Source organism: Coloeus monedula (assembly GCF_965178545.1).
Source record: "Coloeus monedula genome assembly, contig: HAP1_SCAFFOLD_89, whole genome shotgun sequence".
In the NCBI taxonomy this organism is placed as follows: domain Eukaryota; kingdom Metazoa; phylum Chordata; class Aves; order Passeriformes; family Corvidae; genus Coloeus; species Coloeus monedula.
Genome location: NW_028120812.1, coordinates 164,228 through 191,253, shown reverse-complemented (window position 1 = coordinate 191,253; position 27,026 = coordinate 164,228). Strand labels below are relative to the sequence as shown.

General features: G+C 54.5%; 1 pseudogene across 1 annotated transcript in view; it reads left to right on the top strand.

Annotated features, from left to right (window-relative positions):
* The window catches only part of LOC309585651 (olfactory receptor 14J1-like), a 42,370-nt pseudogene extending 15,563 nt beyond the window's left edge, over positions 1-26,807 (top strand). The window contains exon 2 of the transcript in view: positions 26,611-26,807. The product of the transcript in view is annotated as an olfactory receptor 14J1-like (transcript). The remainder of the gene's footprint in view (positions 1-26,610) is intronic.
* The last annotated feature ends 219 nt before the right edge of the window (positions 26,808-27,026 follow it).

Below are 27,026 nucleotides of genomic sequence, written 5' to 3'. Positions count from 1 at the left end.
TTTGCAATGGCCCTGCAGCTGCCAGAGGGGCCTTTTTGGCTCAGCTGAGAGCAGTCCTGCTGCAAGGCTGTCCTCGAGCTGCTTGGGCTGCACATGTGCCCAGGGAATGCTCATTGCTTGCAGTCTCAGGGGCTGTGGGTGTGCAGGTGTAAGTACTGCAGGAGGGAACAGCTCTGCTGGGGGCAGTTCTCTTTTTCTTGGTGGTTTTTCTGTTGAATGAACGTTCCCTGCCAGCTCTGGGCAGAGCTCTGTAGCTGTATGTGCCACTTGTGTGTGGCACTGTGGCTCAGGAGGTGGCCAAGGGGAGCTTGGCCGAGGTGTGGGCAGAGGAATGGCCATCAGGCCAGGCTGGGGGGTCAGCGGCCGGTCAGTTGCGTTGCGTGGCCGCGGCTCTGGAGGCTTGTTGTGGGAGCGTGTGCAGGGCTGGAAGGCTGGGGCTGCCGCCGCTGTGTCCCAGAGCCGGGAAGGCCGGGGCTGGCCCGGCCCTGGCCCGGCCCCGGCCAGCTCTGGCAGCTGCCGGCGGGGACACAAAGGGCAGCTCCGAGCTGCGGCCGCTGCGCTGCGGCCGCACAAAGGCAGCGCCCGCAGAGCTCCAGGGCAAGGTCCTGGCCCTGGCTCGGGGCTGGGCCGGGGCCAGCGGCAGAAAATCAACTTGCAGCTTGGGCCCCGCAGCAGGGAGGAGCAGCAATTGCTGGCTGAGAGAGACTCTTGCCAAGGGCCTGCGGGGCCGGGCCCCAGGGAACGGCTTCCCGCTGCCCGAGGAACGCTTCCCGCTGCAGGCTGAGATGGGATGTGGGGCAGCAATGGTTCCCTGGCAGGGCGCTCAGGGCCTGGCCCAGGCTGGCCCCAGAAGCTGCGGCTGCCCCCACATCCCTGCAAGTGTCCCAGGCCGGCTCGGCCATTGGGGCTTCCTGCCCAGGAGGGCTGGGCTGGGCTGGGCTGGGGCTGCTGAGGGCGGGATGGGCTCTGCCTGAGACAGCTGAAGGCTGCGCATGATGAGGCCGGGGGGACCCCGTTCCTCAGTGGGTTCTGGGGTATCCCCCATTCCTGAAGGGATGTCAGGGTATGTCCCGTTCCTGAGGCAGTTTTGGGGTCCCCCCAATGCTTTGGGAGGGGTTCTGAGAGGGGGCCTCTGGTACTTGGAAGGGGGACCTATTGTCAGGGAGCCGGGGAGCCCATTTTGGGAAGGATGCTGCTGTTTCTGGCAATGTTGAGAGGTTCTGAATGGCCTGTGGGGCCCTGGCTCTCATTTTGGGACTTGAGGTGAGCCCATGGGCACAGCAAGGCCTAAGGAGAGGGTCCAAGCTCCCATTTGGGATGGAGGGATTGAGCGGGTGCCTCCAATCAACTCAATGCCAGCCCCATTGTGTCGATGGCAGCCCCAAATGGCTCGATCCGTCAGCCCCAAGGACCGGCTGTGGGGAGTCAGGAACCACAGAAGGGGAATTGGTGTTCAGGAGGGGTGGCATGGCGTGGCATGGCATGGCATGGCATGGCATGGCATGGCATGGCATGGGGGTGGCATTGTTGGGGTGGGATGTAGTTTGGGAGGGATGGGGTGGTTTGGGCACTTGGAGTGGGGCACTCCAGGGAGGGAAAGCAGGAGCTGCGTTTGGGGAGTCTACTGCTGCTTTTTGACAGTTTTGGGGCCTCTAGGGGGCTTCTGGGAGGTTGCAGTGAATTTGGGGAAGGTGCCATAAACTCCCTGCAAGTTGGGGGGCTGTGGTGAAGTCCTCCATATTTTTGGGAGGGTGAGAGGACCGCAGCTGGGAGGCGATCCTGTTGCTTTGCACCACTTCAATGGGGTGAGAAGCAGCTTGGGAGGGAGGGAGGGAATTCGGAAGGAAGGAATTCGGAAGGAAGGAATTCGGAAGGAATTCGGAAGGAATTCGGAAGGAATTCGGAAGGAAGGAAGTAAGGAAGGAAGGAAGGAATTCGGAAGGAATTCGGAAGGAAGGAAGGAATTCGGAAGGAAGGAATTCGGAAGGAAGGAAGGAATTCGGAAGGAATTCGGAAGGAAGGAAGGAATTCGGAAGGAAGGAAGGAAGGAAGGAAGGAAGGAAGGAAGGAAGGAAGGAAGGAAGGAAGGAAGGAAGGAAGGAAGGAAGGAAGGAAGGAAGGAAGGAAGGAAGGAAGGAAGGAAGGAAGGAAGGAAGGAGTGAAAACAATGTAAGTACTGAATGAAACAAAACCAAAGGTAAATAACTGAGTTCTCTTTAAAAAAATATCAATTCCCTCTGAATCCAAAGCTGCAGAAGACTTTTCACTCCACATTTGGGTTTTGCTTTTCTCTCTCATACTTCTTCTGGTTCTTTCCTTTTTTCTCTTGTTTTTACTAGATAACACCTGCTAGGAAAGGAATGCAGAGCAAAATGAGACCCATTTCTGGCAGGCAATGAAAGTGTGGGCTCCTGGTCTGGTTCCTTTTGTGTGGATCCCTCATCTCTGCGGCACGGGGGGAATAGCAGTGCTGGGAGGCAGCAGCGGGCTCAGGAGCATCCCGCTCTGGCAGCTCTGAGCAGGTGGCACATGTCCTGCTCTCCTGCTGCCCTCCAAAGCACAGAATCCATGGGCAAGTTTAGGCACAGCTCTGGGCACAGCCAGCATGGCCTGGGCATGGGAACGGGGGGCAAAGCGGGCGGGATCCTTCTGCAGCTGCCTGGTGGTTTCTGCTTTCTGTGCCCAGAGTGCCAGGATGTTCTTCAGAGGTGCTTGTCCATGCAGCCCTTGGCCAGGCCGTCCTTGGAAGAGCTCTTCAGTGAGCCTTGGCTGCAGGGTGTTCATGTGCCCTAGAGGATGGCAGAGCCCCACGGGCACAGTGTGATCCAGAGGCCTGGCAGGTGACAGCCCCACCCATCTCTTGGCAGTCAGTGGCAAAGCAAAGCAGACTATTTTGTCCTGCCTGTAGCTGTTAGCAGGGAGCATCAGAAGGGAACACGCAGCTCTTGGGCTGCAGCTGAGCTGGAGGCCTGCTCTGGCAAGCACTGGTGGCCACCATCCCCCCTGGTTTTGCTTGTCTGGTTCACTGATGGCTGGGGCCTTGGGCAGAACCCTGAGAGCCTGGTGTGGCCCCAGGGAAGGAGAAGGAGCCCCTGGAGAAGCTGTACCAGGTGGGGCTGCTGCTGCTGGAGCCACCAAGGACGAGCTCAAGGACCACAACCCCTTCCTGGAGCTGGCCAGCGGCAGCTGAAGATGATGGCCTTTGATTGTGGCACCTTCTCCAAAGACACGCTGCACGGCCAGTGTGCAGGTGAGTCCAGAGCCAGGGGGATGCTGCCAGAGCTGGGCATGGCACGGCCTGGCTGGGCACCAAAGGTTCCCCCTTTGCTGGGGCGGCTGCAGGGAATTCTGCAGTGGCTGCCAATACATATGTGTCAGTACAAAGCTCTCAAGGGACTGATTAAAGCAGAGGATTGGAGACCATGACTGCACAAACCTCTCAGAGACTCAAGTGTGGAAAAAGGAAAGTACCTTAGAAAAAACAGAAGTACCTTGAAGCATTAATGAACTGTTGTTAATGACCAAGGCTCTCAAGGGACTGATTAAAGCTTTAGCCCTATTGCTGCTACATGGACAGGGAGTATGTGGATTCTTGAACTGAAACAGCAACACTTGTTGTGTGCACATTCCAAATGGGATGCTGGATTGGATGATCAGGGAGAGAGGATAAAATCGGTTGCTGCATCCAGCAGGGAATTAAGGGGAGGGTTAGACAGTAACTGGTTGGATAAAATATTTAGAGGACTTGGATTTTCCCTGACTGATGGTTGGCCTCACTTTTGCAAAGTCTAACTGGGATCAGAGCAATACTTGTGCTTATGACACTTGCTTTGAGCTGTGTAAAGAACATGGTTGTGAAAGCAGCTGAGGAACTCGTGGGATGTGAGTAAAGGAGCAGAGTGAGGCTTACGAAGGCTTGAAGGGAAGAGAAGCTTCACAGCCCTCCAAGGGGGGGAGATTTGCCAGATGAAAAACCGTTTGCACCTGCTGGGTTCATGCAATGCTTCTTCTCCAAAAGCCACTGGCCATGGAACCGCACAGGGCTGATTCTGTAGGCAGCAACCAGCCCAGGTGTGCCAACTTTCACCAGTTCACCGGGCAGTCAGGGCTGGCTTTGTGGTCAGCGACCCCCAGGGACCCCCAAAGAGACCCCCAGGGTAGAAGAACGGATGTGCAAAGGGGTGGGGGAAATCTGCAATGATTTTGGGGCAATGATGATCGTGTGTGTGTGTTTCTTGTTGGACAATCTGGGAATGTGTCTGTGAAACACAGTCTGCAAACAGGAACATTCCTGAACTCGGCACACACGACTTTGGGAGGGGCTCTCCCCTCGTGCATCCGGCCCAATAAAGAATGCTGCTGCTTCGTGCTGCGCTGGTGCTGAGGAGGTTTTGTTTCACTGAAGTTTTGGTAACACCTCTGTGCCTGTGTCACAGACCCACAGAGCAGCTGTGATGTCAGAAAGGGGCTGTGTGACATCACAGAGTGGGCTGCGACATCACAGGGTATTGGTGTGTTGTCACAGGTAGGGCTAGTTTGTCCCAGAAGAGGCTGTGACATCACAGAGTGGGCTGTGACATCACAGGGTGGCTGTATGACATTATAGAGTCAGCTGTGACATCACAGAACAGCTGTGTGGTATCACAGAGAGGACTGTGACAACACAGATGGGTGCTGTGACATCACAGAGTGGCTGTGACATCACAGAGTGAGCTGTGACATTGCAGATAAGGCTGTGATATCACAGGGCAGAGGTCTGACATCATAGAGTGGATTATGACATCACTGAGTGGTTGTGACATCACAGCATGGCTGTGTGACATCCCAGGGTGGCTGTGTGACATGCCTGGGGGTTGGATGCCATGGCAACCCTCAGCAGTTCCAGTTCCCTTGGAAACCCCCCCAGGACCCATTGCTGCAGTCAGGCTCCGTGGCCACTTGCCCGCAGAGCTGTGGCTGCCCTCGGCTGCCATGGCAGCCCTCAGGACAGAGCGGTGCCGGGCTGGTGCCAGCTACAATTGCAGTGACACTCGCTGATGCCCTCAGGTGCCACGGCAGCGGCCACAGGGACCCGTTCCTCACTTTGGTGCCACGGACACCAACGCTTGGCCCCGCTGCCATGGGCATTGGCACGGTCACCTGCACTCAGGGCCCGTGGCCGGGCACTGCTGCCATGGACACGGGCACGGAGCCCTGGGCCACAGTCGGCTGCCGTGGCCACCGGCCCAAGGTCCCGTGGCCAGGGCTGGGGGCATGGAAAGGAACCCGTGGAGCCGTGGTGATGGTGGGTGGCCATGGGGTGCTGCTGTGGGCTGGGCCAGAGGGAATTTCCTTGCCAGGCCTTTCTCTGGGGCTGTGTTTGGCTCTGTGCTGAGCACAGCGTTGCTCACACTGAGATGGTTTTGTTCTTGCTGAGCTTGCACAGAGCCAAGGCCTTTCCTGCCCCTCGTCCGGCCACGCTGGCGAGGGGCTGGGGGTGCGGGGGAGCTTGGCAGGGGTCACAGCCAGGACAGGTGACCCCAACTGACCCCAGGCATATCCCAGACCACAGGACATCATGGCCTGTGTATAAAGTGGGGGGAACAAGGTGGAAGGGGGGACATTCCGAGTGAGGGTTTTTGTCTTCCCAGGTAACACTCAGGCAGGACAGGGCCCTGTTTTGCTGGTGGGCAGGGTCAGCATCAAAGACACAGACACCAACTGAAGGAATTGTGCAATTTATAGAATGCAAATCTGCAAAAAGTTACAAAAGCATAAGCTCAGCAAAGCACATCATCATTAGCAAAGAATCACAGCAGGAGCAGCTCAGCAATGCCCCCAATCATCAGTGCCAAAGATTGCCTGCAGTGATTAACCAAGATCCAGCCCCAGTTCCCCTCAGACTTTACCATCACCCAGAGCCACCCATCAGCTGGGGGAAGCTGTCCCAGCCAGGGACTGGAGAGCCACTCCCGGACACTGGGAATTCCTGCAGCTGCCTCCAGCCACAGCTGAGGCTCCAACCCCGCTGGGAGAGGGCCCAGCTTTGACAGTGCTGGAGAAACAAACTGACAGCACTTCCAGTGCGGGAACATCTGCTTTCATCCTCCTCTGGGCTTCCTCCTAAGCCTGGCCAGGGCTCGAGGAGGAGCCAAGGGAGCTGACTTTGACCATACAGCCCCAAACAAGGCCAGATGTGGCCTTGTCCGGTTTCTAAATACAGAAAGGTAAATCTGTGTTTCACCAATGCACAGGTACATAGAACATATTGTTAATAGTACTTTGTACTTTAATGAGTTAATGAGTGGGATACAAATATAACCGTTGGTTGGAAGGTTCATCAGGAGGTCAGCTTTGGCCCAGGGCCTGGTGTTCAGGCCTCAGTCAGGCCTGGTGTTCAGGCCTTGGAACTTCACTCAGTGCTTTGACCTAGAGATGAACTGCAACCTTCATAACAATTCTTCTAATAATGGAGTCTTAGATTTAGCTATTAGGCATAAAGGCAGCACCTCTTGTTCTCCAATTAAGTGCTGCTCAAAGTCATCACTCAGAGCTATAATTCACATTCCTTTTAAAACATGCCTCATTAGTTGCTATTCTCTGTTATTTATCAAATCCCCCTTTTTTCGTGAGACTGTGTCTCTTTTTGGACAAATCTCAGTGCTCCATTTCTCAGCACAAAGTGTCACAACAGCTCTAACATGGAATCATAACACACCAAGTGCTCACACTGCAGTGATGACAGTGACTGCCACAAATGCATTTCGCAGCAGCCTCCAGTTTGGCAGCCCCAAAGCCAATCCCAGCAAGGAGAATTTTCTTCTTTCTGCCACTCTTCTACTGCTCTTTCCATCGAGGTGATTCCTGACGGTTGGACTTCAAACCCATCACTGATAACAGTGCAGCATTCCTGTCCTAGAATAGCCCAGGCTCCTCCTTGGCCAGCAAGCAGATAATGCAAGGCCATGCGGGTCTGCAGAGCCCCCGTTTGTGTTTGTTGGAGCTCACAGGATGTGCTGTTGGATATTTTAACAGTATCATTTGCTGCTTCTTCTAATAATCGATTTAGCTCGTTAATGTGAACTCCACAGGATGAGGCAGCGCATGTGGGGCACAGGGTGAACCAGAATCTTTGGCTTTCTGAAATCCAAGGCACTCTTTGGGTGGAAAATGTTCTCTTAACATCAAACTCTTCCTCGCAGTTGTTGCTGAAGCAGCCTAAAGGGAGGCATCAATATTTTTCCTCAGTCTCATTCGGGTTAGGAACAATAATTCCATTGTCCATGGAGCTGGCACCGTTTTAATTGCAGAATAATGCCCCCAAGGTCCTTTGCTGTTCAGCTTTACCGCGGTGTCGGGGGTAACAAGGCTTGGTGGGTCCTTTCCCCTTCGGCTGGAGAGGTGCCGGGTCCCAGTCCCTGAGGGGCACCCAGGCTCCTGGCTGGAATCCGTGTGGAAGTCACTCAGTGTCACATCAGCCTTCACACGGAGCCCCGTGGATCAGAGCATTTTCCAGAGGGGCCGGGGGGGCAAACAGGGAGATTGGGTCCGGCAGGATCTGTAAAACAATATCCTGTAACATCTCCTTGTTCTCACACAGAACACTTGGCTGCAGGGACACATTCCCATCGTTCTGCCCAAGTTCCAGGATTCAAACAGTGCTGTCTTTCCCCAGAGCTGTTCCTTCAGCTGCCTCGGGAGGGCCATTGAGCCTCTGGACCCACACTCGGGCTCCATTATTAGGACTGCTGGAACCAAACCCTTTATCTCCACCAACAGTGGTCATTTGAGGTGGATCTCCTTTTTGCACAATTGTTTATAAAACTGCAATATCAATAATTGTGCTGGCCTGTCATGGAGTTAAATAATCCAATCTTGTTCATTATCATTTAACAGAATTACTTTGATCTCTCCTTGATAATCTGCATCAATTCCTCCTCCCATGACATGAACGCTTTGCAGGGCCAAGCTCCAGCGAGCAGTTATCAAACCAAAGTGTCCTGGAGGAATCTGAATTCCTATTCCTGCATTGATAACTCTCCCTTGCTTCTGATTTATCCCAATTAATCCTGATGCAGGAAGGCCCAGCCCTGCAGCCTCTGGGGTGGCCCTGTCAGGGCCCATCGCACCCAGAACGATTTCCCAGGAAGTCCAAGTCCCCCTGTCCATGGGTGGATTTGCAGACTGGGTGCAGCCGGGCACACCCAGGGGTTTCCATTTCCCCAGCAGGCCCATTGTTAAGGCTATGGAGCACATCTGGGAGATGGGTTCTCCATTGGGATGGGTTCCCATCTCCTCATTTTTTCAGCTGCTCTTTTAACAACCCCTTCATCTGTTCAACCAATCCTGCAGCTTGTGGATAATCTGGGATATGAAAAACCCAGCAGTCTTCATCACTGTCTTTTTCACAGGAACAGACAAAGCATTCCAGATCACAGTATCAGCAAACCCTATAAAAACAGCCAATTCCATCCCTTCCTCCTTTATGCGTTGTGTGCAATCTCACAAAATTTACCAGTGACCTTTGGGTCCTGGCCAGTCATTTTCTGGAGGGTATTTAGTGTGACATCCCTGAGCAACCATAGCTAAAGAATTTGTATTGTCAGCACTATTTCACATTATTATTTATTATCTATACAATATAAATATTATTTTATATATATATATAATATGATATTATTACTAGTTAACTTGCACAAAGACATTTGAGCTCAAGATTAAAAACTTCTTCTATTGCTCCATGTGGGAGCGTTCCAACAACAATTGTTCCTTCTGTTGGTGCTGTTTGCAATACGCTGTAAACAAAATCCATCCTCCTCTTCCCAAACCCACAAGCTCTTTTCCTTTTTCCATGTCCAATTTTTGGATGCATTTTAAGACATCCAGCGCTTCAGCTCCTTTTAACCGACTGCCCCACTGCTCTCACGGTGCTCCGACCTCAGCCCACTCCAGAGCCAGCGAACTCCAGGGAAGCTCTTCCCATCCAGGATTTCAGACAGGACTGATTCCTTACATTTACATTTAAAAAGTGACATTTTGGTGTGATCTGGCCAGACTACACCAATTTTGTTGAACCAGTGGGCAGGGCCAGCACCAAAGACACAGACACCAACTGAAGGAACTGTGTCATTTGCTACAGCTCAAAGCAGCAAAGAATCACAGCAGGAGCAGCTCAGCAATGCCCCCAATCATCAGTGCCAAAGATTGCCTGCAGTGATTAACCAAGATCCAGCCCCAGTTCCCCTCAGACTTTACCATCACCCAGAGCCACCCATCAGCTGGGGGCAGCTGTCCCAGCCAGGGACTGGAGAGCCACTCCCGGACACTGGGAATTCCTGCAGCTGCCTCCAGCCACAGCTGAGGCTCCAACCCCGCTGGGAGAGGGCCCAGCTTTGACAGTGCTGGAGAAACAGACTGACAGCACTTCCAGTGCGGGAACATCTGCTTTCATCCTCCTCTGGGCTTCCTCCTAAGCCTGGCCAGGGCTCAAGGAGGAGCCAAGGGAGCTGACTTTGACCATACAGCCCCAACAAGGCCAGATGTCGGATTTCATGGCCTTGTCCGGCTTCTAAACACAGAAAGGTCAATACATGTTTCACTAATGAGTGGATACATCTATCACAGCGCTAATGATCATGCATATTTTGGTAATGAGCAGCTACAAAGATAACCTTTGGTTGGAAGGTTCACCCAGAGGTCACCTTTGGCTCAGGGCCTCTTGTTCAGGCCTCAGTCAGGCCTCTTGTCCAGGCCTTGGCACTTCAGGGATGTGGTTTAGTGCTGGGCTTGACAGTGATGGGTTAATGGTTGGACTCGATGAGCTCCGAGGTCTTTTCCAACAGGAAGGATTCTGTAATTCCAGGATTCAGCCAGGTCCATGGCACCAGCATGACTTTGCCCCAAAGTCTCCTCTTGCTCAGCTCTTGTGGCCCAAGGCTTCAGCTCCTTCAGCTCCTGGTGCTGAGCTGCTCATGCTGAACGAGACGACTCAGAGAGAAGAATACAGCTCATCCAATTCCTTCTGGCACATGGAGAGGGAAGGCTGTGAAAAGAGGAGCATTGTTTGCTGTGGCCTCCTCTGTGCCCTTCACGCCTTTCAGCGCTTTGAAACAGCCAAGAGCTTTCTCCAAGAGTGCAATGAAGCAGCTGTTCCTGCTCCCAGTCTGTGCCCTTGACTGCTTTTGTCCCTCTTGCTGTGCCCTCTGTGCCCCCGGGGCTCGGTGGCTGCTGCCCAGGGCTGTGGCACTGGCACAGCTCCAGTGCTCGAGACCCTCCTTTCTCTGCCCTTGGAGCTGCCTGCTCACAGCAGCCTTTTCCATCTGCAAGCTCCACATGGACAGGGAGTGCCCACCTCTGCTCCTTGCACACCCTCCAGGAGCCCAGGGCTGCCATCTGCAGTCCCTGCTGGCACTGAGGGCTCCCAGGTGCCCCAGGCTGCTGTGACACCGCTGCCAACGGGAGGGAACAGTGGCAGGGGCTGTGCTGAAAGTCAGCTCCATTTGCTGCTGCTGCTGCTGCTGCTGCTGCTGCTGCTGCTGCTGCTGTGGGGGTCATTTGTCCAGCCCTGCCCCAGAGTCAGGGATCAGATCCAGGCCCTGCTGCTGCTCCCTCGGGATCAGCCACAGTTTGGGTGTTGCTGTCAGTGCCAGCAGGAGCGGGCGCTGGAGCAGCGGGTGCTGACAGTGCCCCAAGCCCCGGGGCCCGAGGGGTGCCTGGGCTGCGGGGCTGGCAGGGAGCTGCCCCTTGTTCTCCCTGTGCCTCACGCAGAGCTGGGCCGCTCACAAGTGGGGCAGCACAGCAAACAGGGAGCCTGCGAGTCTCTGCCAGCCCTGTCTGCTCAGAGATTGGGCCTTGGAGCTGCAGGGGGACAAAGGCAGCTGCTTCTGCTCCCTCTGCGTGGCCCCGTATTCAGCAGTGCTGCTCCATCATTTAGGATGTGTTTTCTGTTTAAATTAATAGAAAAACAAAAAAGAAACAACCCAGAAGATATTATGAAACATAAAACCAAAACCCAAATGTGGAGTGAAAAATCTTTTGTAAGTCTGGATTAAGAGGTAACTGATCTTTTCAAAAAGACAACTCAGGTATGTGTAAATATGCTGATGGCATTGATCCATCTTACTGACCTCAGCAGTCCTTTTTTAAAGATGCTGGGCTTTGTTTCCAACATTGTTATTTTAAACTGTGGTTGAAGCAATAGGAAATTGATTGTGCCCTGCCAGCTCCGAGCAGGACTGGCAATCTAAACTCTGTCCCACCCCAACTCATGGAGAAGATGCCCTTCCTTCTCACCCTGTGAGTGAGCTGAAAATTCCCTCTGAAATTGTCAGGGGGTTCTTAAAGACGCAAAGTCCCACTCAGGGCTTTTTGCTCTGGTTTGGCACTGGAGAAGGACAATTCTTCATCCATCAGCTCCAGACTGCACTGCCTCAGGAACACGGCCCACTCGCCAGGTTGGGCCCACTCGTGGCACTTCCAGAGGAGGAAAAAAGTGCAATGGCACAATTCCAGCCCAAAAGGAAGGAAGAGTGGGACAGACAGAACACCCTGTGCAGATCCAGGCATTCAGCTGGGACTGTGCAGAGTTTGGGTGCTTGCCAGTGGGATGTGTGTCCCTGCCTGCAATCTCTTGGCCTGCACGAGAGTCTCACTCACCTGCAAAAGCAGAAAGCTCCGTCGCTGTGCTCGCAAGGGGCTCGTCTGATGCAAAGCTGTCAGAGCCCTGTGAGGGGAGAGCGGGCCCAGCCGTGCCCGGGGCTGAGCCCCAGCACAGCCCTGGCAGAGCCTGGAGCAGCCTCAGCATCCGCAGAGCCCGGCTGCAAGGAGAGAAAGCAGAACCCGCCCGTCAGGTGAAGCCTCCTGTCCCCTTGTCCCAGCTGCCCGCAGTGCCCAGGCCGTGCTGGCCGTGCTCAGAGCTGGGCCCAAAGCTGCCCAGCATTGCTGCCTTTGGGAGCAGAGCAGGAGGGCAGGACACGTGCCCAGCCTGCAGCCAGCCATGGCACAGCCACCTCCTCAGCAGCTGCCCAGAGCCCAAAAGCAGCTTGGCAGCCACTGAAGAATTGGCTGCAGCTGCCCCAGCAAAGGGGGAACCTTTGGTGCCCAGCCAGGCCATGCCATGCCCAGCTCTGGCAGCATCCCCCTGGCTCTGGACTCACCTGCACACTGGCCGTGCAGCGTGTCTTTGGAGAAGGTGCCACAATCAAAGTCCATCATCTTCAGCTGCCGCTGGCCAGCTCCAGGAAGAGATTGTGGTCCTTGAGCTCGTCCTTGGTGGCTCCAGCAGCAGCAGCCCCACCTGGTACAGCTTCTCCAGGGGCTCCTTCTCCTTCCCTGGGGCCACACCAGGCTCTCAGGGTTCTGCCCAGGGCCCCAGCCATCAGTGAACCAGACAAGCAAAACCAGGGGGAATGGTGGCCACCAGTGCTTGCCAGAGCAGGCCTCCAGCCCAAGAGCTGCGTGTTCCCTTCTGATGCTCCCTGCTCACAGCTACAGGCAGGACAAAATAGTCTGCTTTGCTTTGCCACTGATTGCCAAGAGATGGGTGGGGCTGTTACCTGCCAGGCCCCTGGATCACACTGTGCCCGTGGGGCTCTGCCATCCTCTAGGGCACATGAACACCCTGCAGCCAAGGCTCACTGAAGAGCTCTTCCAAGGACGGCCTGGCCAAGGGCTGCATGGACAAGCACCTCTGAAGAACATCCTGGCACTCTGGGCACAGAAAGCAGAAACCACCAGGCAGCTGCAGAAGGATCCCGCCCGCTTTGCCCCCCATTCCCGTGCCCAGGCCATGCTGGCTGTGCCCAGAGCTGTGCCTAAACTTGCCCATGGATTCTGTGCTTTGGAGGGCAGCAGGAGAGCAGGACATGTGCCACCTGCTCAGAGCTGCCAGAGCTGCCAGAGCGGGATGCTCCTGAGCCCGCTGCTGCCTCCCAGCACTGCTATTCCCCCCGTGCCGCAGAGATGAGGATCCACCTGGAGAGAGCCGTCGTGGGAACAGGATCCGCCCCCAGATGATCTCCTGGCCCCTCCTGAACGGGTGCTTCCCCACCACCAGGTGGTACAGCAGGAGGCCCAGGGACCAGATCATCACTGCCTCGCCGTGGTAGCGTTGCTGGTGGATCCACTCGGGTGGGCTGTACAACAGGGTTCCTGTGGAACACAGACTGAGTCCATCAGGGGATGCTGCTGCTCCCAGAGCCTCGCCCCAGCATCCCTGGGCACACAGGGGCTGCACCAGAGGCACACGGGGTGACCCGCTGCCCTCTTGCCTGCACCTGTGACTTGTGTACAAACTGGTGTTGGAAAAGAGGCCACTGGTGTTGGAAAAGGGCAGCAGAAGGCCTGGGGAGGCCCAACCATGACATGCAAATGAAAAACCCACCCAGTGGTGGGGAAAACCCACTCTCCTCCCTGCCTGCAGTGCCCCAAAAAACATCAATAAGCCAAGGCAAACAAGGGCAGCGGAGCAGTCCAGGCCCTTCCTCTCCTGCACACCAAACCGGCCGGTGCACGGGGTCTGAGCCCCCTCTCTGCTACCCCCATGGGGGATTTTGTTGGGCTGGCTGCCCCCGCTCCAGCCCCAGCCCAGGGCAGAGTGGGTGCTGAAGGCTGACGGCAGGGTTGGGAACTGGCCCCCTCCCAGCCCCGCCCAAAAGCAACTTGGCTCAAGAATTAATCCCATCCTGGGAACAATGAGGGGAAGCCCCGGTGCCACACCCATGCTGGGCCATGAGATGCCCAGGAGCATCCCCTGGGAGGGCTCACCTGCAAATTGGGTGTAAGCTGTGTCCTGGAGGAAGGTGCCGCAGCCAAAGTCGATCAGTTTCAGCTGCCCGGTGGCCAGGTCGAGCAGGATGGTCTCGGGCTTGATGTCCCGGTGCAGGACCCCGCAGCTGGTGCAGTGCCGCACGGCCTCCAGCACCTGGCCGAACAGCCCCCGCGCCTCCTCCTCGGGCAGGAACCTCCGCTGCGCCAGCAAACCCGACAGGTCCTGACACCGCTCCGGACGCTCCAGCACCAGCAAGAAGCTGCTGGGCAGCTCAACCCACTCCAGGAGCCGGATGACACCACGGAACCCAGTGGACACCTTGTCCAGCAGCACGATCTCCAGGGGCGCACGGGCGCCGTCGCGCTGCGGGAGGAGCACGGTGCCGTCAGCGGGGCTGAGGCCGTGCCAGGGCTCTGGGACCCCTCACCCAGCCCGGGACGCTCTGCGGCCCCCGCTCAGCCCCCGCCCGCTCTCCCTCCGGGGCTCCCGGCGGCTCCCAACCCGCCGGGCCCCGGCTCCTCGCCGCCCGGCACGCCCCGGCTCTGCCGCTGGCCCCGCTCACTCACCAGCTCGCCCCAGTGCCGGACGCGGTCCCGCGGCACGCATTTGATGGCCACCTGCGAGCAAGGGGCAGCAGCGGGCTGAGCTCACCGCCCGCCCCGCTGCGCCCCGGCCTTCTCCTCCTCCATCCTCCTCCTCCTCCTCCTCCTGCACCCTCCTGTTCCTCCTCCTCCGCCGGCCCCGCCACTCACCGGGGCGCCGTCCGCGAGCCGCGTGCCCGAGAAGACGCTGCCGAAGCCGCCGCTGCCCAGCAGCGAACCCAGCCGGTACCGCTCCTGCAGGGCCTCCTGCGCCTTCCCTGCGGGCGACACGCGGCCGTCAGCGCTCGGCCCGGGGCCAGACACGGCCCCCGACCGCCCCCCGACCGCCCCGGCCCGGGCATCCCCATCCGAACGGGACACCGGCGGCTCGGGGCCGGCAGCCGCGCTCAAGAGCGGCGGAGCTCGGGCCGGGGAAGCCGCAGCGGAGGCGGCGGGAGCGGCCGCGCCCCGTGTGTCCTCCGCGGGCCCCGGGAGGAGCCGGGGCCGGAGCCGAGGCCGGAGCCGCGGCCGGAGCCGGACCCCGCGTCGGGGCCGGGGCCGGGCTCGGGACAGGCGGAGCCAAAGGGTGGAGATGCCGCCCCAGCCCCGGGCACTGATGCCCGCCCGGCAGCGCCACAGCCAGGACGGCGAGAGCCGGGCGGAGGCGAGACCGCGGCGGGACGCCCGGGGCCGGGGAGGGGGCGGCCCCGCCCGGGGCCGGGGGCGGGCCTGGGGCATGGCCCGGCCCGGCAGGGGGAGGGGGAGAGACCGGGAGAGGACGGGGACACCGGGAAAGGAGGGGGACACCGGGAAAGGGACACCGAGAGAGGAGGGGGACACCGGGAAGGGGAGGCGGGGAGAAGGTGCGGAACAGAGGGAGAGGAGGAGCAAGAGCAAGAAACGGAGAGTGTGGAGTCGCTTGCGATTTCGCTGCTGCCGCTGCCGCCGCTGCAACTGAAGCGGCGGGGCCGTTTGTCCGCGTGTCCGCGTGTCCGCGTGTCCGAGTGTCCGAGTGTCCGTTCCCCGCTCGCCCCGGGGGCAGCCCCTGAGTCTGTGCAAACATGGGAACTTTGCCGTGTCCAGCCCGGATCCAGAGTCCTGGCTCCTGCACGGTGGCAGAGGAATCCCCTCGGCTGCTGCTGTGCCTTGTCCCTGCTGAGGGTCAGACACTGCCGGGCCACATTCCCTGCCTGTAGAATTCGTGCCCGACCCAAGCTCTGCACTTTTGTCTCCAGCACTGCTTTCCAATAAAAACAGGGGAAGGCAAACTGTGTGCAGCTCATGGTATTTCAGAGTGTCTAAAACTCGCTAAGGCACAGATCTTAGAGGTGAGATCCATTTGGAATTCATGGGATGGAGAAGCAGTGCAACATGAGAAAGGGGAGCACAGAAATAGAGAGGAAAACACCTCGGATTGTTTCTTTCCATTTTCATTTCATTTCTGGAAAACTGTTTCAGTTTTCTGGGAATCTTCTCCACAGTCCTGTCTGCTCTTTTCAAGAACCTCTCCTGGGGAACAAGGTGCAGCTCCTGTCACAAGATGTGCCACCAACTGCAGCTTCTCTTGGCTTCCCACACTGTGAGTGCAGCACAACTGCTGCAGCAAAGCAGGACAATCGTGTGGAGACCTTTACAAGTTGTCCTTTCTTTTCCTTGTGGGCTGGGCAGTTGTGCCATCGGTGAGGTTTTCATTGTGGCTGTTCTAACCTGAGAAACCAGGAGGTGGAACCAGGAATTGTTAGGGACTGCAACCCTGGCTGAACTCAGAGAAAGAATCCCCAGAGCCTGCAGCCAGAAATGGAGAGGTGTGTGATAATCATTCCCACATCTCCATGGGCATCTGGAAAGTGATCTAGAGCATGAAAATGGGCTGACAGAGGTACTTTGTTTCTGTGTTCAGTTTAGATCAGTCTACCTCCCTTGCACTGGTATAAATCAAGAGCACAATCCGTTCATGCCAGCTGGACCTCTCAGACACGGAAATAATCTGAAAAGGAGAAATGCAGGGAATGATTTGGTGAGCTTTGTCTGGAAGAAGGGTGATTTTTTTTCTAATAATTTCTAATCCATTTCCTCTGCTTTTATCCTTCCTAACAAGGCCATTTGCATCCCAGATTCCTCATCAAATGAGAACCCTGAGCTTGTGGAACTACCTGAAAGATACCCTGTTCTTCTGCAGGGACACTCAGGCTGAAACAGGAGCTGGAGCCCTCTCTTGGGAAGCCTCCTCCCAGCTGGAATTTGTGCCGTGCTGGGAGAGCAGGAGGGGGAGAGCGATGGGCGCTGTGTGGGAGGAGCAGGAGGTTTGGGCCGCAGGACGTTCCCTCTGCGCCGCTGCCCCGCAATCGGCGGCCGTGCCCAGGGCTCCGGGCATCTGAGCATTGCAGTCTCTGCTAATCGTGATGCCTGTGACAAAAATACTGTTCACTGTCATGAAAGCACTGTGAGTAGCGCGGATCAAGAGAGGTAATTGCAGTTTTCCTGATAAAATTCAGGTGGCAACCAGAAGAGGGGCAAGAGCAGCCGCGATCTCCAGTTCCCAAGGCAAAGGCAACAACAGCCCCATGCTGTCAGCTCAGGGGGAGTAAAACCGTGCTGAGAGCAGCGCTGGAACCCGATCCTTCCTTTTTTCTCTGAAGGCTGGCTCAGGGCAGCACAGCCGGGTCCTGAGGAATCGGGGCTGTTTGGCGGTGATGGTTGCTCTGCTCCAGAATTCACCTGGAAAAAGCCCTTGGGAAGCCGAGGCGGGAGCGGGCGGGAAGGGCCGGCGCTGCTGCTGCTCGTGGCCGGCAGCCCCGGCCGGGCCGGGCCGGCGCCCGCTGCGCTGCGGCTCCTGCTGCTGCCAGAGCCGGGCGGGACTCGGGGACAGGGAACGGGCCCGGGGGACAGCAAAGGCTCGGGGGCTGCAGGGATGTTCGCGCTCGGGCCAGCGCCGGCACAGAGCTTCGGCCTCGGCATTAACCCCGAGGGAAACGCTGCGGAAAGGCTCCGGTTCAGCCTTTCTGTGCTCGTTGCTGTGAAGTGCCCGAAATAAAAGGAGAACAAGCGGGGCCTGACCCCTTCTCCTTGGGAGGAGCCCCGTGCCTGGGGCTGTGAGGGGCCGTGAGGGGCTGAGAGGGGCCGTGAGGGGCTGAGAGGGGCTGAGAGGGGCCGAGAGGGGCCGTGAGGGGCTGTGAGGGGCTGAGAGGGGCTGAGAGGGGCTGAGAGGGGCCGTGAGGGGCCGTGAGGAGCATCAGCCCTGGCAGGAGGATGTCCTGACATGTCCCTCCCTCCCTCCTTTTCTCTTGTTGCCTTTTTTTTCTTTTTTATTTCTCTCTCTCTCTCGTTGGAGAGGATGAAAGTTTGGTAAGAAAGTTTCACAGATATGTAGGCTTGGCAGAAAGATCTCTGAATGTAGAAACTGAGGATGAGGTAGAAATGAAACCAAGTTTTGATATAGAGTAAAAGATGTTTTGCTGAACCACTGATCACTGAATAGCTGAGAAGGCAAAGGTTGGAGATGAGTTGGAAGGAGATTTTTATGATTAGGACAAAGGTATGTGACTACAAACAAAGACATGTTTTTCACCAAGTAAATGAGTCCCAAGAAGAGCATAAGTAAATAGAAAACATGTTTTTACCAAACAGAGAGCTATCGCAGGCAAACAAGAAATGTTGATGTAGCAAGAAGAGGGGTCTGAGAATTTTCCACTGAAAGCTTAAATTGTAACTTACTCTTGTGACTGGATAATAATGACTATAATATGGTGATGGTAGTAGCTATGATAGGCTATAGGCCAATGTAAAGGTATTGTGTCTGCTGCTTATTGGTTGTTATGTATTAAGCTACTCAGCAAAGAAAAGTATCTAATGCTTTGTAACTTGAACAGCGGGTGGCTTCAGGTATGCCTACAGCTGGAGCTGGCAGCTGTAGGGCTGGCTCTGGATACCCACTCCCTGAACTGCTGTAACTTCACCTATGCAATAAAAGCTTTCAAGAGAGCCGCCTGAAGTCCAGACATCCTTTGTGAACCTTTCTCCTATACTTTTGCAAAAAAGACAATAAACATGGCACAATGAGCAGGATGCAAAAAATAACCAGTAGGGCCGGGCATCTAATTTTAAGCAGATTTTTGATCTATCTTGCAATTTGCCAATTGCCAAACAAACTGTTGAGCCAATCAGATTCTGATTCTTCATGCAATTTTGACACGCTTGTTTGTAATTCTATAATGTGGGCATGAATCGATTTTGAATGATCAGACAAATTCATAAAACATGTTCTATCAAAATCCTCACATCTACATCCATGTGCTAGCAACAAAAAATCAATGGCAGCTCTATTTTGCAGTGTAGTGTGCCTTACTGAACCAACACCTGTTCATAATCCAGCTAAAGCAAGGGAAGTAGCGTTAGCCTGCCAAGCTAGCCAACATCCTAACTTGTTTAACAGTCCCAGTGCTTTAGCAGATGCTATTTGTGGAGAAAGGAAGGAAACAGCCCATCGAGCACTTGGTTGCCAAACTTTGGTGTTGTCATCACAATCAGGGGCAAACACACGGGTGCTGCGTTTTCCCCTCCGTAGTTTATGCTGTAAAATCATAGCTATGTGTTAGGTGTTAACAGTGAGAGTCATCCTAAGCTGCAAGGACCTCCCTTGATGTGTGATGGAATCGCAGCCCATGCTCGGTCTCCGCAAATAAAAAACACCCCTGGAGGCAAAGTCAGAGGAACAGTAGTAGAGTGTGAAATATGTGGTGAACTGGAATTGCACCAGGCACTTTCCTCTGTAAATATGGGTTGGTTAGGGGAAACATCCCATACTTTGGACTGATCAGATCCAGAGTAATTAAACTTAACACAAAGGTCCATTGTCACAGATCCTAAAAGCTCTATTTCTTGCAGCTCAAGAGTTGCCCGGGGAAGGTATGAAACCCACTGATCTCAAGCATCAGTGTGATTGTGTGATTGTAAAAGTTTGTTAACTGCCTTAGCCTTTGGCCAGTCATCTATTGGCAAGCCAACAAGGCCAGTAGAAAGAGGATTGTCAGGAGTAGCAGTGGCTAAGCACAGAGTATCTTGCCCTGTCGCATTGGCCAGGGTAACTCACATGTTGGTTCTCGGCTGACTGACAGGCCAAGCAGAAACAGCAGGCAGTAAGCTCAGCAAAACTGACAAGGACCATATTAGCACCTGCATTTTTTTGTTATTCGTTGCTATTTGGGCTCCAGTGCATCTCAGTGCAAGCCAATACCCTTGATCGCAGGGATATCAGTGCAATACAGTCCTCCTTGCTCTCGGAGAGATTGTCAGTCCAACTGTCAATCTCCTCAGCGTGTCTCACGATAAAATTGATGGGATCCCAGCTCCTGATTTATGGAAGACACAGAAACAGAGAGGATTGCACAAACCTAGCAAGAAAGTGCAGAATGCTAAAGCAAAAAATAGGGGAACAGCTCGGCCTACGGCACCCCCGGAGCCTCAACGGGACTTCACATCTGCTTGCAGAGGGCCCACCGCGAGCGGGTCGGCTGTTCTGGGGGAGAGGGAGGGCTGGGGGCCCTATTCTGACCTGTATCCCTGCAAAGACACTAGGGAAATAGTTCAGCATGTTAAACAAGAATGAGATAAGGGCCCAGCTCCCGTGCAATCAGCACAAAAGGACTGGCGGCCTCCTGTGGAGCTTGAGATACTTTGGAAAAACTGGTCCTCACAAACTGTAAAAGCCTGGACTGACAGCAGAGCGGAGGCCTCTTTACATTTATGGGAATCCCAAGAAATTTAAAGGACAACCAGTGATTCTTACAGGTTTGGTGGGGGGAAACAAATTGAAGCTGTGCAAACACAAATCAAAATGAAACTAGGGAACCTCCCCAGATGATTGCATTCAGTTATGATTGTCCTGGTCCCTGAATATATAGTTGGGATTGGTATCTTAAAGGGACTGGCTTTAAATTTATCCAACGGTTTGTATCAGTTTGGGACAAAGCCTTATATCAGTGCCCGACCAGTTTTAGTCAGGCAGGTGAAAATGCCCCCCGTGCAGATTCCTGCCACAACTAAATTGGTAACCGTGAAGCAATACCAAATCCCGGGGGGCATGAAGACATTTCACCGGCAATTAAAGACTTAGTGGATGTTTTAAAACCCACTAGAATGGCTTGGAATAACCCCGTCTGGCCTGCCAAGAAAAGTGACAGGTCATGGAGAACGACCGTGGACTTTAGAGAATCAAATAAACACAGCCACCTCTTGCGGCAGCTGTACCAGATATTGTTCCTTTAATAGAAAAAATCCAGGAACACTCTGGAAGAACCTGGTATGCAGGAATTGATTTGGCTGATGCTTTCTTTGCAGTACCCATTGCTGAGGAGCAGGGGCGTCACTTTGCCTTCACGTGGCAGGACGACACTGCGCACTCAGCACATTGCCCCAGGCATGTGTGCACGGCCCAACAATTTGTTATCAAACAGCGGCCGAGCACTTGGATGAAATCAAACTGACTCCTCATACGCAACTCATTCATTATATAGATGACATCTTGGTCCAGGGCAGCAATGAGGAGGAAGTGCAACAAGTCCTTGAATTAGTTGTGGATCATAGGAAACAGAAAGACTGGGAAATTAACCCTACCAAAATTCAAGTGAAATTTTTGGGAATTCAGTGGCAATGTGGGCATCAGTAAATCTTCCCCAAAGCCCGACAGAAAATTTTAGAGTTTGCAGTGCCACAAAATAAAAAGGAGGCACCAAGATTTATTGGATTATTTGTCTTTTGGAGACAACATATTCTGCATCTGAGACAAATCTCAACCCCTTTGCATAAAGTAACCAGGGGAAATAGGCAATTGGAATGGGGAAGTGAGCAGCAGGCTGCCTTTGAATTAGCCAAAGAGGCTATTAGCCAAAAAGGCCTTTAGATCTATGGCCTATGCAAAAGGGAGAACTTGAGTTAAATGTACCTGTAAATGGGTCACATGCTGATGGGAGCCTCTGGCAGAAACAGGGAAAGAAAAAGGTTCCCCCGGGGTTTTGTGGGAGGAAGTTGCCAGAAGCAGGAAACAACTACACACCTTTTGAGAAACAGTTATTGGCATGTTATTGGGCACTGAGTTTTGGAAACTGAACAACTTAACCATAGGATATGAAGTGGCTCTTCATCCGGAAATTCCTATTGTGCAGTGGGTCAGAAGGTCCCCGAAAGCCCATTGGATTGGGCACGCTCCGGAGTGTGGTATTGTAAAGTGGAAGTGGTATATTCGGGATAGGGCCAAGCTGGGAACGGGGCAGATAGCCACTCTTCATGAGCCAATAGCAGCTGGCCCCGGGAGGGACCAAGACGTGAGTGCCAACTTCACAGCTGAGAGGGAATCTCCAGGGAAGTGGGAAAAGCCTTCAGATCAACTAATGCCACAGGAAAAAGAACATGCTTGGTTTACGGATGGGTCAGCTAAATATATAGGAGGGAAAAGGTTTTAGAAAGCAGTAGCTGACCATCCTCATTCCGAAAAGTTTCTAGAAATGACCAGAGAGGGGAAAAGCAGTCAATATGCTGAATTCTGTGCAATTGATATGGCTTTAAAACAAGAAGATCTAGGAGAATGCCTTTCCTATACTGCTTCTTGGTCGGTAGCTAAATGGGTTCGCTCCGTGGCTACGGACATGGGTAGGCAGAGCCTGGAAAATCTACTCCAAAGAGGTCTGGGGAAAGGAACTGTGGAGTGACCTTTGGCAAATGGTACAAAGAACTGATGTGACTGTGATTCATGTTGATGCCCATAGTAACACAGACACTTTAGAGCTACTTTATGACTCTGTTGCAGGCAACCGGGCAAAGATTTCCCAAGCCAGACCAGAGTTCCCTCCGAAGGAGGATCACGAAGGCTCGGCAAAATGTGCACACCAAAAATGTGTGCACCTTGGACAAAAAGCCCCTTACAGGTGGGCTCAAGAGCGTGGCATTGCCATGTCACTCGATATGAGTAGAACTAGAATTGCTCAATGCCCTGTGTGCCAACATATATACAAACGCCCGGTGCCAAACATTGTAAAAGGACCGCTGGGGAGAGGAAAATTGCCCGGACCAACTTGGCAAATGGATTACATTGGACCTTTACCCCAGGACCGAGGGTGTAAATATATCTGCCGTAGACACATATCCTGGGTATTTGGTTGCCCATCCTTGTGAGAAGGCCACTCAGCATAGCACCATCTGTACTATAGACACAATAATTCTGTATTACGGAATGCCATTACCGAGTCAAACAGATAATGGGTCTCATTTCCAGAACAAATTCATTCAGCAGTACGCTGAGCAGAAAAACATTCCGTGGGGTTTTCACATACCATATTATCCCCAAGCTGTGGGATTACCTGAGCGAATGGATGGGCTATTGAAAGAGCAGTGGAGAAACCTGGGAGATGGACACCTGTCCTGGTGGAGAACCCATCTCACTGATGCACTGCACATCCTTAACAATAGGCTCATCAGGGACATGGACACAAAGGCAGGGGACGGGGCTCAGAGTCAAAGTGTGTCATGATTTGGTCAGAGAAACATGGTCTCTTGACACCTCGCTAAGTAAGGGAAGCTCCCAAAGATGGGGACATGACGAACGGCCACCTGAGAGAGTCATACAACATTATGGACCGGCTCCATGGAGCCCTAGCCAATTGGTGTCAGGGGCCAGAGAACCTGCCTATAATCTGAATTGGATAATAAGACTGCAAGCTGTCTCGGAGATAATTGTTGGAAAAGTTCGGGGACTTTGGCGGGGGAAGACATAGCAGAACAACCAATATGGTTGATAAAAGCAAGCTCCGTTTATTAGCAATCCAGAGGCACTTACATAGTATATCAGCTTGTTAACTCTTTATTGGCTTAAACCTATCAGAGCGCATTTCTGCTTCTACATAATTAGACTACATTGGCAAGCTTCTACTAGTTATGTTATGATTAAAGAATTCAGAGTTCACCCTCCCTTCTCCTGGCCAGTACATCTTATCTGCACAGCTGCACATCCTCAAAACTCCCTGTTTGTTCTCAGGCTTGTTTCTCACACAGGCATTTGCTTGCAGGCTTTTTCCTTGCAGGCCTTTGCTTCGTACAGTTCTTTTACTGATCCCATAATTCTATCAATGACCCATGCCCCTGATCCTCTAACCATTCTTCAACAGATAATAACTAACTAGACGGCTGCCGCCCCTGACCTTATGGCCGACCGATCCACGCAAACGCGGAATGCGATTTTCCAGCATCGCGTGGTTTTAGACTACCGGCAGAAAAAGGAGGAGTCTGCAGGAAATGAATTTGCAAGAAAATGAATCCAGCTGCTGCTTACAAATTGATGACAATGGAGAAGTAGGAAAACAGACAACTAGGGAGATGAGAAAATTAGCCCATGTACCAACCCAGACATGGGAATGTTGGGAACCAGATATATTCTTGTGGCTGCCAGGGAGTCTGTGGCTCAAAGGGGCCCTTTCTCCTTTCCCTTTGTGCAGCTGCTACCTTCTTGTTTATTCCTTGCTTCGCTCCTTGTATTGTACGACTCATCCAGCACACAGTACAGGGAAGGCAGCTCGCAGCTACGCCTCAAGATCAACCCACCCTATATGCAACAACTGCAGAGGCAGTCTGACAACCATGATTCATCCTGTAAGTCAGAGGAGCAACTGATGTGCTGAGGCCTGAGCAGCAGGCCTCAGCCGGAGCTGACCTACGAGATGAACCCTGGCCAACCTGTGACTAACACCATCAGTATTATTCAGCTAAAAACAGATGACAAAGATGCTTATGCTAGCTGTTTAACGCCAAACGGGCTGCTTTAGAAACTTTCCCATCACCGTGTACAGTTATCTGCAAGCAATGGATAATTTAAGAAGCTTTCCCAGCTGACATGAATAAAGGTCTGTTTGCAGGGTGTTTGAGGGGAAACCCTCCCAGGCAAGGCCTGGGCACTGGCCAAGCTTTGGCCCCTGCTGGTTGCAAAGTGTGCCATCAGATCCAGGTGTTTCCGGGCTAAAAACACAATCAAGTCACTTGGACTTCCTGATTTGGGCCTATAAAAGCTGGACCCACGTTTGGGGCAAATTTGGAGACCTCACATATGGATAGATGCCCCCACAGGATTTTCCCAAGTGACAGGAAGGGTTCTCCAGCTCCTTGCTGCGAAACGGGGCTCCCCAATGACTGCAGATCTGGATGATGGTAAGGTATTTAGGCAATTGGTGATGCATCTTTCTAAATCAATCTCCTTTCTCTTGGATAGTAATATTTAGGTGCATTCATTACCTTGCTTATTTTTGCTTGTTGCTAAAGCCAAGTGCCTAGTTTTACCAAATGTATTGTTTTACGTTTGAGGTTCCTTAATTTCACAGTAAAATAAGAGCATTCTTTCCAGTGCTGTCTGTGTCCTTTAAATCGCCTCTGCCCCTTGGCAGAACAACAGGAGGCCCCTGAGGGGCTGGGGTGGTGGGAAGGCCCGAGGAAGTGGCTGTCAGAGGCCATAAGCAGCCTCCAGGCAGCCGCCTCGTTCCTGCCGCCCGGCTGCTCTGGCGCTTCCCCTGAGCATCTCCCAGGCCTGCGGCAGAAGCCCTCAAGGCCGGGCCTCAGCACGAGGGTGGGGACCACGCCGAGGTGCTGAGGCTGGGCTGGCTGGGGACAAGGAGGGCAGGGGGGCCCTGCTGGGGCATGGCCCCTGGCTGCTGCCAAGAAGGGGCAGTGGGCAGAGGCAGGGCTGGCGGCCAGCCCAGGCCCCCGCGGCTGCCCAGGCCACGGTGCTGTGACCCAGGCCCCCTCGACACAGAGCTCTGGGCCCGCACAGCTGCTGCCACCATGGGGAGGGCGGCGATGTCTCCTCGAGCAGGGCTGCCGAGTCGCTGCTGCCGAAACAGCTCTGGACGCCACAGAAACAGCAGCAGAGTGTGCACAGGAACAGCAGGAGCCCCAGTGTCAGCACCGGCTCAACAAGGCATCCGCACCAGCCGGGACGCCAAACGGGGCCATACTGTGGGCACAGCTGCACGTGGCTGGGCAAAAGGCTCCAGCAGAATCGGCCACAATGGCTTCCTCTTGTCTTGCCAGCCTCACAGCGATGCTTGGCAGCTTCAGCTGCAGCCTGTGCCCCTGACTGACTTCAGTGGCCGTGCTTGAGGGCAGACTTGCCTTCCACAGTCAGGCGTCCTAAGGCAGCGGCATTGCTGCCATCGTGACAGAGAGACTCTGATGGGACACAAGCCCTGCACTGCAGCTGCCATCCCTCTCCTCCATGCAGGCCCCTTAAAGACACGTACGTGAGCTTCCAAACTAAATCCTGGACTTGCTTGGAACAAAGGAAGATGCAGCCGGCACTAAAGAAAAGCAGGGAATGCTGGCAGACGTTCAGGGGCGGAGGGAAGCACTTTGCTGTGTGCAGAGGAGATGGCCCGGTTCACAAGCTCAGGCTTTGCTGCCAGAGGATCCTGCTTTGCTCTTGCTGGAGGCCATTCCCTACCAATGCCTGGCCCTCCATTGTTCCTGCATCACGGCTGCTGGACCTGTGGCAACAAGTGTGTCCCGAGTCCATGTGACAGCAGAAAAGGGTGGGACCTGTGTGCTTCCAGCGCTTGTCTTGGCTGCTCCTTCAGGGTGCTGGCACCATCATCAGAGACACAGAATAGCTTCTCCTCCCACAGCTATCCCTATCCTCTGCGCTTCCCCAGGTGGCTCCCTTGATGTTCCCTGGGGAACCTCCCTGTTTGTGGCCGTCCATTGCCCTGCTCAGCAGGGACGCAGTTGTGTTTGGACGTGAGCTGCCACAGCCAGACACGCAGCAATGGGAAGGTTGAATATCAGAGGCTGGGCCGATTCTTTCATTTCCAGAATGCAGGAAAGACAGAAAAGCACAAGGAAACGTCACAGTGTCTCTGTAGAATCTCTTTGTCCTGTGCAACTCAGCAGCTGATGCTGTTCTGGTGCTACTGCTAATCCCTTCCATGAAAAAATTCACTCCAGGAAGGAACAACATCTCCTGTTGGATACCAAGTGCTCCCCCCAGTCACTCCAGCTGCTCCTGCCAACAGCCCCCTGCAGGAAGGAGCACAGACCCCAATGCACCTTGGCTTTGGCTGCCCTCTGGCAGAGAAGCCCCCGGGGGCACAGGTCTCTGAGGCAGGAGACGGGCACCAGCGCTGCCAGGGCTCGGGGGTGGCAGGTCTGCTTCGGAGGGGACTCTGCCACACCTGCTGATTTCAGTGCTCCCGGGCCCCAGGGCTCAGAGCAGCATTTGCGCCCTGGCTCACATGTTCCTTGTCTGTGTCACAGCCCCGGCTTTAGGATGGCCACCAGCCGGGACGTGTCCCAAGGAGGCCGTGCCAGCTTCTGTGGAAGACCCTGAGCCCTTCCCGCAGCGGCTGCGGTGGCAGCCGTGGGGGCTCCTGGTGCTGCCCCGAGCCTGCAGAGCAGGGGAGCGCTTGCTTATGGCTGGAGCCGATGCTAAAGTTCCTGTCAGGCTGCCTTAGACACTTGGGGCAAGGCATTCCTTCCAACCTGGGCCACTTGGGCTGGGCTGGGGGCGGCCCCGGGGCAGGTGGCAGCGTGTGCAAGGGCCCTTTGTGACACGGTGCAGCACGGTCACCGTGGGATGGAACGGGACAGAGTGTCCCAGGGCCCTTTGTGACACGTGCTGACATAGGGGCTGGCGGCGACGCAGCCACGCCACAGTGCTCGGAGCACGCGAC